Source organism: Rutidosis leptorrhynchoides, chromosome 7, assembly GCF_046630445.1.
Source record: "Rutidosis leptorrhynchoides isolate AG116_Rl617_1_P2 chromosome 7, CSIRO_AGI_Rlap_v1, whole genome shotgun sequence".
NCBI lineage: Eukaryota > Viridiplantae > Streptophyta > Magnoliopsida > Asterales > Asteraceae > Rutidosis > Rutidosis leptorrhynchoides.
In genome coordinates this window covers 322213372-322220850 of record NC_092339.1, presented here as the reverse complement: position 1 = coordinate 322220850, position 7479 = coordinate 322213372, and positions in this window count along the sequence as shown.

Sequence of the window (7479 nt, the reverse complement as noted above, 5' to 3'; positions counted from 1 at the left end):
TACTATCTAAGAATTACTCAAGAAAAACGGTAAATTTCTACACCTAAACACCATTTAATCCGAAATTTGGTGTTCTTGAGTCATTTTTTTCCCAATTTGATTTTGATGCTTTTTAGTGTAATTAAACTTAAATTGTTTATGTATTATGCTTGTATAACTTAGATTGATGCTGTTTAACATGATTAGAAGCCTTAAACTTCAAATTTTGAGTAATCTAGGGTTTGTGTTCTTGAGCAAATTTGGGGATTTTTGATATAAACAGGTTATGGCCGATTTTTGTCATGAATTGTTGCTAAAATAAGTAGTGTAACATGTCTAGGTAGTTGAATGATCCAAACTTTGAGCCTAAACATGATTTTGAGAATTAAAGTGGACTTTTTCAAGTCTAAAATTCATGAACTTGATTTTTGAAAGATAATGCCATTTGAAACTTGTTTAATTGCTAGTAATGATTATTTTGACATGTTATTTGAGTTGAATGATTATGAACTTGGCGAACATTTTCGTATATGCTTATTTGAAAAAGTGTAGATTTGATGAAAATATGAAAATGAGCTTAAGTTTGATATAAATTGATAATGTCATTGTAATTATTTTGATTGATGATTTTGCTGAAACTAATGCATATTTGGATGCACAAAAATTGTGTTTGATGTGTTTTGCAGAATGAAAGGGGTGAATCTTCATCCCAAGCCCGCAATGCTCCTGCTGAGAATTTGGAACAACAGGAGGTGGATAACTACTACAAGCAGGATATACCTCATCCAGTCATGACCTTTTCCGATATGCACTTGGAAGAGTTGCACCCGAACCTGAGATTTGACAGACTTTGGATAGATTATCCAAAATATCAACGGGGTTTGCATACTCTTCATTCTAAGGTTGTTGAGGTACCGAGGGTCATAGAATGGGGACCCTTAGAAGCTGTAGAATTGGCCGGGCCAATTAGGGAATTACTTGTACAGAGGTATGGTAATTCTTCTTTTAATGACTGGGTACATTTATTCACCATGCGTAGACCTGTATATAAAGTATGGTGTGAAGAATTGTTATGTAGTATAGAGTTGAATGATCGGGTAGCTAGTTTAACCGATCGTTCTTTTATTAGATTTTTGTTAGGCGGTTCGATGCGCCACATGTCTTTACTGGACATGGCTCAGGCTTTACGTATATATACGCCTGAGGAGTTAGCGTCTGCCGATTGTAGAGGATTGATACTAAACAGTAGAAAGATAGATGAAAATTTTGATACACACGGTGTGTGGAGTCAAATAACAAGCCATCACCGTTTCAAAGGGGGAAATTACTCTTATTTGGATATAGATAGAGCTGAATTAAGAGTGATACATAGGTTTTTAGCTAATTCGATTACACAAAGGGGTAAAAACAAGGAAAAGGTAAATGAACAGGATTTGTTTTACCATATGTGTATTCGAGACCCACAAAGCGCTGTAAGTATACCATATTGTGTGGGTTATTATTTATCAGCTATGGTTCGGGGGATGCGACCGCATAGCATAATAGGAGGTGGTATTTTTATTACTTTGATTGGTGAATATCTCGGTGTGGATATAAGTCGGGGGAGATTATTAGTAGAAGAACCAGAATCCCGCGATACTATAGGTTTAAATGTATACCATGGTGCGAAAGTTTTGAAAAGGCGAAATAACGCCGCAGTACGATACCATGGTAGACATCCACAGGTGGAGAGAAACCAACAACAAGGTAATGTAGGAGGGGGGAATGAGATGCAAGAAATGCATAGGTTTATAGCTTCTCAGGAATACGAAAATGCTAGACAGAGAGCATTTGAAGATTGGCAAGTTCATCAGAACCAGATCATAGCTCATTGCCAACATATAGGTAGAAACTATATTCCTACACCGAAACCCATCTTCCCTCCTTGGTCTATAGAGATGCAGCCACCATATCCTACGTATGATCCTGCCGAAGCATTCTATAGCACCTATGGTTATGCCTGGAACCCCTATTGGTACCAATATCATCCTTAGTTTACTTATTATTTTTTTTTATTTTGTAATTTGTAATTATTGATACGTTTAATACTTTTGTTAATATTGTAATCATTTTTATAATTATCTAACTTTTATTCTTAGATTTTAATAATTTTTGAATGTGGGGTAATATACCAAACTTCAAAAATATGTATATATGTTTGCAGTTTATATTATGTACACAACATGGTAAAACAACGCATTTTCAAAGACTGGCATTAAGTTCAGCAAAAGCAACTAATTTTGACGACAAGATGCAAAATATATGTGAAATAACAACAAGACGGAATGAACAAATGATGTGCACCATTTATCATTCAGCAAACAAACGCCAATATATTTGGAAACTTTGGTAAAAATTTAATCATTTTCACACAAATCACCCTCAATAATTTAAATTGTTACTGATTTCTTGCAAATGAGGGCATTGCAAGATCTTAAGTGTGGGAAGGGGTTAAATTCTTTCGGATTTTAAAATTTTTATCTTAAACACTTGGTTACCATTAAAAATACTAGTAAAGCAGTAGTTGTATTAGAATCTAGTGCTCTCTGATAATAAAGAACAGCCCTGGTCTTATATACTGACTACCCAATTCTAGTAAAATTTTTTCAAAATTTTCAATTAAATGAACTCAAAATCATGTTTATACATATTTATGAACGATAAAACTAGGTTTTAACACCGAAATTATTGTAACCTCGGAAAGGACATAAATTGAGAAACAAACCAAAATGTTAAAATTCATTTAAAATGGAATAGAGGACGATAAAAAGGAAAATAAAAGCCAAGTGTGGGAAAATTCTCCAAGTTATTCAAAACATATATCACATATATATGTAACAAATAACTGAAAATACTTTTGCTTTGGACTAAACTAAACTGTTTTACCCGATGAAAGAAAAGAAGATATGGATCTACACGATGAATCAATTCCATCATTAAAAGGAAGTAAAGTCTTCCGAAAAAGACACGCGCTTCTTGATTTAGGTCATGAAGTTGTCGTCCAGACCAGCTGTAGGTTGACGAAAAATCTAGAAAAGTCATCACTAAAATCAGTAGGAAATCCACGGACCTCAGCATTAAACAGGGTCGCCAAGTGGTCAGATTTATCCTAACCATGAGAAGGATTTATCTCGTACAATGGGGGGCACCATGCAAATTAGCTGGATAAGACTAATGAATCAGATCCCCAGAAAGGATAATCTCCTTAAAGATTAAAAATCAGCTTTTAAGACTGATATTACTCAATCCTAGAGATTGACCTTAAAGATTGAGAATTCAAACTCATGGAATTCAATGATATCTAAACTCGAGCTTGAACGAGAAAATATTTTGATCAAAATTATAAACCGATTTGTTTTCTGAAAACCCATTTTCAATGCGTTCATTACCATTGAACGTAAAATCCTAGGAATTCACCTGGAATTCATTAGGTCACCTGAACCAAATCGGGTGTCAACCGTAAGAACGGTGGTTGCATAGCATGGTCAAAGACAGGACCTTGTGCCATACCGAAAAATTATAAGGGTGAGCTTTACTATTGCTCCTACCAAGGATAGTAATTGCGTCCGACACGTTATAGACCATAATTAAAAGCATGTCAGGGGACATTGCCTTAACAGTTGCTTGTTCAACGCTTTCCTTTACAACCGGACGGTAGTTTATCGAAAGGTAATATACGGGACAAGTAAACTGGACGTGTTGCTTTCCAAATACAAGGTTAGCAAGTGGGTGACACAAAACAGCAAGTTTTGAGCTAAAATTTTCAATTCTGAAACCCACCAAACCCACAAAAATATTTTGCAAACACCGGTAAAGGGTTATCCCGGAAAACTTATCTAGGGTAAAAACTAGATTTAATTTTCAAAAGATCAAATGTTTTCATAAAGATCCAATTTCCTTAATGGATCTAAATTTTATAGTCATGTGAGACTGTAAACCATATCGTTACTACCATTGTTTATACCGCCGTATAGAAAATCACTGATGTACAAAGTGTGAAGAATAAAGAAGTGATTCTAGTATTTCAAAACGATATTGCTTGAGGACAAGCAACGCTCAAGTCTGGGAATATTTGATAATGCTAAAAACGAACATATATTTCATAGCATTATTCCTCAAGAAAGACAAGCTTTTAGTTGCAATTGTTCTATTTACAAGTGATATTCGTTTAAATAATAAAAGGTGAAGACAAAAGACAGATTCGACGAATTGAAGACGCAAACGACCAAAAAGCTCAAAAGAACAAAAGACAATCAAAGAGGTTCCAATTATTGATAAGAAACGTCTCGAAATCACAAGAGTACAAGATTCAAAACGCAAAGTACAAAATATAAAATTGTACGCAAGGACGTTCGAAAATCCGGAACCGGGACCAGAGTCAACTCTTAACGCTCGACGCAACGGACTAAAAATTACAAGTTAACTATGCATATAAATATAATATAATATATAATTAATTATATTAATTATATATATATTATATATATATTATAAACCGTCGGTAAACAAAGAGCCAAACTCCTCTGAGCTGTAAAAGTAACCTCCGCGACTCGCGGAGTTTGAAGGCAAAATTCACCGCGAGTCGCGGAGCCCCAAAATGAAAAAATGCCTATAAAGCCAACCGAATTCTGATCGTAAAAAATCTTCTTTTTCTCTCTTCTCTCATATATACGTAAAATATATATATATAATTTATATTTTAATTTTAATTTTAATTTTAATTCTAATAATAAGGGTATGTTAGCGAATGTTGTAAGGGTGTAAGTCGAAATTCTGTCCGTGTAACGCTACGCTATTTTTAATCATTGTAAGTTATGTTCAACCTTTTTACATTAATGTCTCGTAGCTAAGTTATTATTATGCTTATTTAAAACGAAGTAATCATGATGTTGGGCTAATTACTAAAATTGGGTAATTGGGCTTTGTACCATAATTGGGGTTTGGACAAAAGAACGACACTTGTGGAAATTAGACTATGGGCTATTAATGGGCTTTATATTTGTTTAACTAAATGATAGTTTGTTAATGTTAATATAAAGATTTACAATTGGGCGTCCCTATAAATTACCATATACACTCAATCGGACACGATGGGCGGGGTATTTATATGTACGAATAATCGTTCATTTAACCGGACACGGGAATGGATTAATAGCCACTAGAATAATTAAAACAGGGGTGAAATTACATTCAAGGGTAATTGGTGTAATTGTTAACAAAGTAGTAAAACCTTGGTTTACACGCAGTCGATAACCTGGTGTATTCATTAAACAAAGTATTAAAACCTTGTTACAATTCGAATCCCCAATTAGTTGGAACATTTAACTTCGGGTATAAGAATAATTTGATGAGGACACTCGCACTTTATATTTATGACTGATGGACTGTTATGGACAAAAACCAGACGGACATATTAAATAATCCAGGACAAAGGACAATTAACCCATGGGCATAAAACTAAAATCAACACGTCGAACATCATGATTACGGAAGTTTAAATAAGCATAATTCTTTTATTTCATATTTAATTTCCTTTATTTTATATTTAATTGCACTTCTAATTATCACACTTTTATTTATTGTTATTTAATCGCACTTTTAATTATCGTACTTTTTAATTATCGCAAGTTTATTTTATCGCACTTTTATTATTCGCAATTTCATTATCGTTATTTACTTTAAGTTTTAATTTAAGTCTTTTATTTATTTAATATTTTACATTAGGTTTTAACTGCGACTAAAGTTTTAAAATCGACAAACCGGTCATTAAACGGTAAAAACCCCCCTTTATAATAATAATATTACTTATATATATGTTTGTATTTTTATAAAAGTAAACTAATATAGCGTTGAGCTTTGTTTAAAAAAGATTCCCTGTGAAACGAACCGGACTTACTAAAAACTACACTACTGTACGATTAGGTACACTGCCTATAAGTGTTGTAGCAAGGTTTAAGTATATCCATTCTATAAATAAATAAATATCTTGTGTAAAATTGTATCGTATTTAATAGTTTTTCCTAGTAAAATATAAACTATTTCGTATACCTTAGCTTTGACATCACCCACTTACAAGATATTGGTTCCACATCTTTTGGCTTTGGAACTAAATTCCATGTCTAATTTTCTGTTAGTGCATTAATTTCTTCTTCCATTGCTTTTCGCCATTCTTGACTTTGTGCTGCTTCTTCATAAGTGGAAGGCTCAATAGGTATTGATTCATCCACATGAGCAGCATTGGCATACCTCAGATTAGGTTGCCTCGGCCTTGTTGATTTCCGTAATTCTTGCACATGCTCCTCGGCATCCATTGGCTTGGACGAACCTCTTCGGATGTAGATTGATGTACCCCAGTTTTCCATGGACTCGTTTCCTTAGAGTACGATCCATCTCCTTCTTTAATTGGATCTGATATGTGCTCTTTATGTTCTTCTTTCTCTTCTGGAACTTCTTCTAATCCATGAGATTCTGGAAGCTCTATCTTTTGAGGTGACCACCATGAAGGAGCTTCATCAAATACCACATTTCTTGAAGTATGAAACTTTCCAGTATTTGGATCACAACATCTCCATCCTTTTCTTGATTCATCATAACCGACAAAAATGCATCGAATTGCCTTCTTATCAAATTTGCTTCGTAAATGATCTGGCACGAAGACGTAGCATACACATCCAAAAACCTTGAGATGGTTGACGGTTGGCTTGATCTTCCATAATCTTTCATACGGTAAAATATGCCCCAACTTTGTTTGTGGAAGCCCATTTATCACGTATGATGTCGTTCTCATACATTCAGCCCAAAATCTTCCTGGCACATTCTTACCATGAAGCATACTTCTACAAGTTTCGGCAAGGTGACGATTCTTGCGTTCCGCGACTCCATTCTGTTGTGGAGTATTGGGACAAGTTAATTGTCTTCTAATCTTGTGCTTCTCAAGATAGATATTGAACTCAGTCGATAAATATTCTCCTCCATTATCTGTGCGTAAGCACCTAATCTTATTATTGAGCTCACTTTCTATCTTCTCCTTAAACTCTTTAAACTTCTGAAAAGTCTCCGACTTTTTCTTCATGAAGTAAACCCATACATACCTTGAGAAGTCATCAATGAATGTCACCATATACTTCATACCTCCAAGTGATGTTTGCTTCACTGGGCCAAAGACGTCTGAGTGTATGAGCTCTAGTGGTGTCTTGGACTGATATTGTGACTCCTTGAATGGAAATTGGGGAGCTTTTCCAAATTGAAATCCAGTACATATTGTATCTGTTCGGATATCAATTTGAGAAAGCCCATTTACTATGCGTTTCACCATCATCTCCTTTAACTTGTTGTAGCCCACATGCCCAAGACGTTCATGCCAAAGATCAGCCGTCTCATTCTTTCGAGTCTTATCCACATATGCTGTTTCAGCAGATAGTACATAAACCGACTCTATTCTTCTTCCTTACATAATTGGAT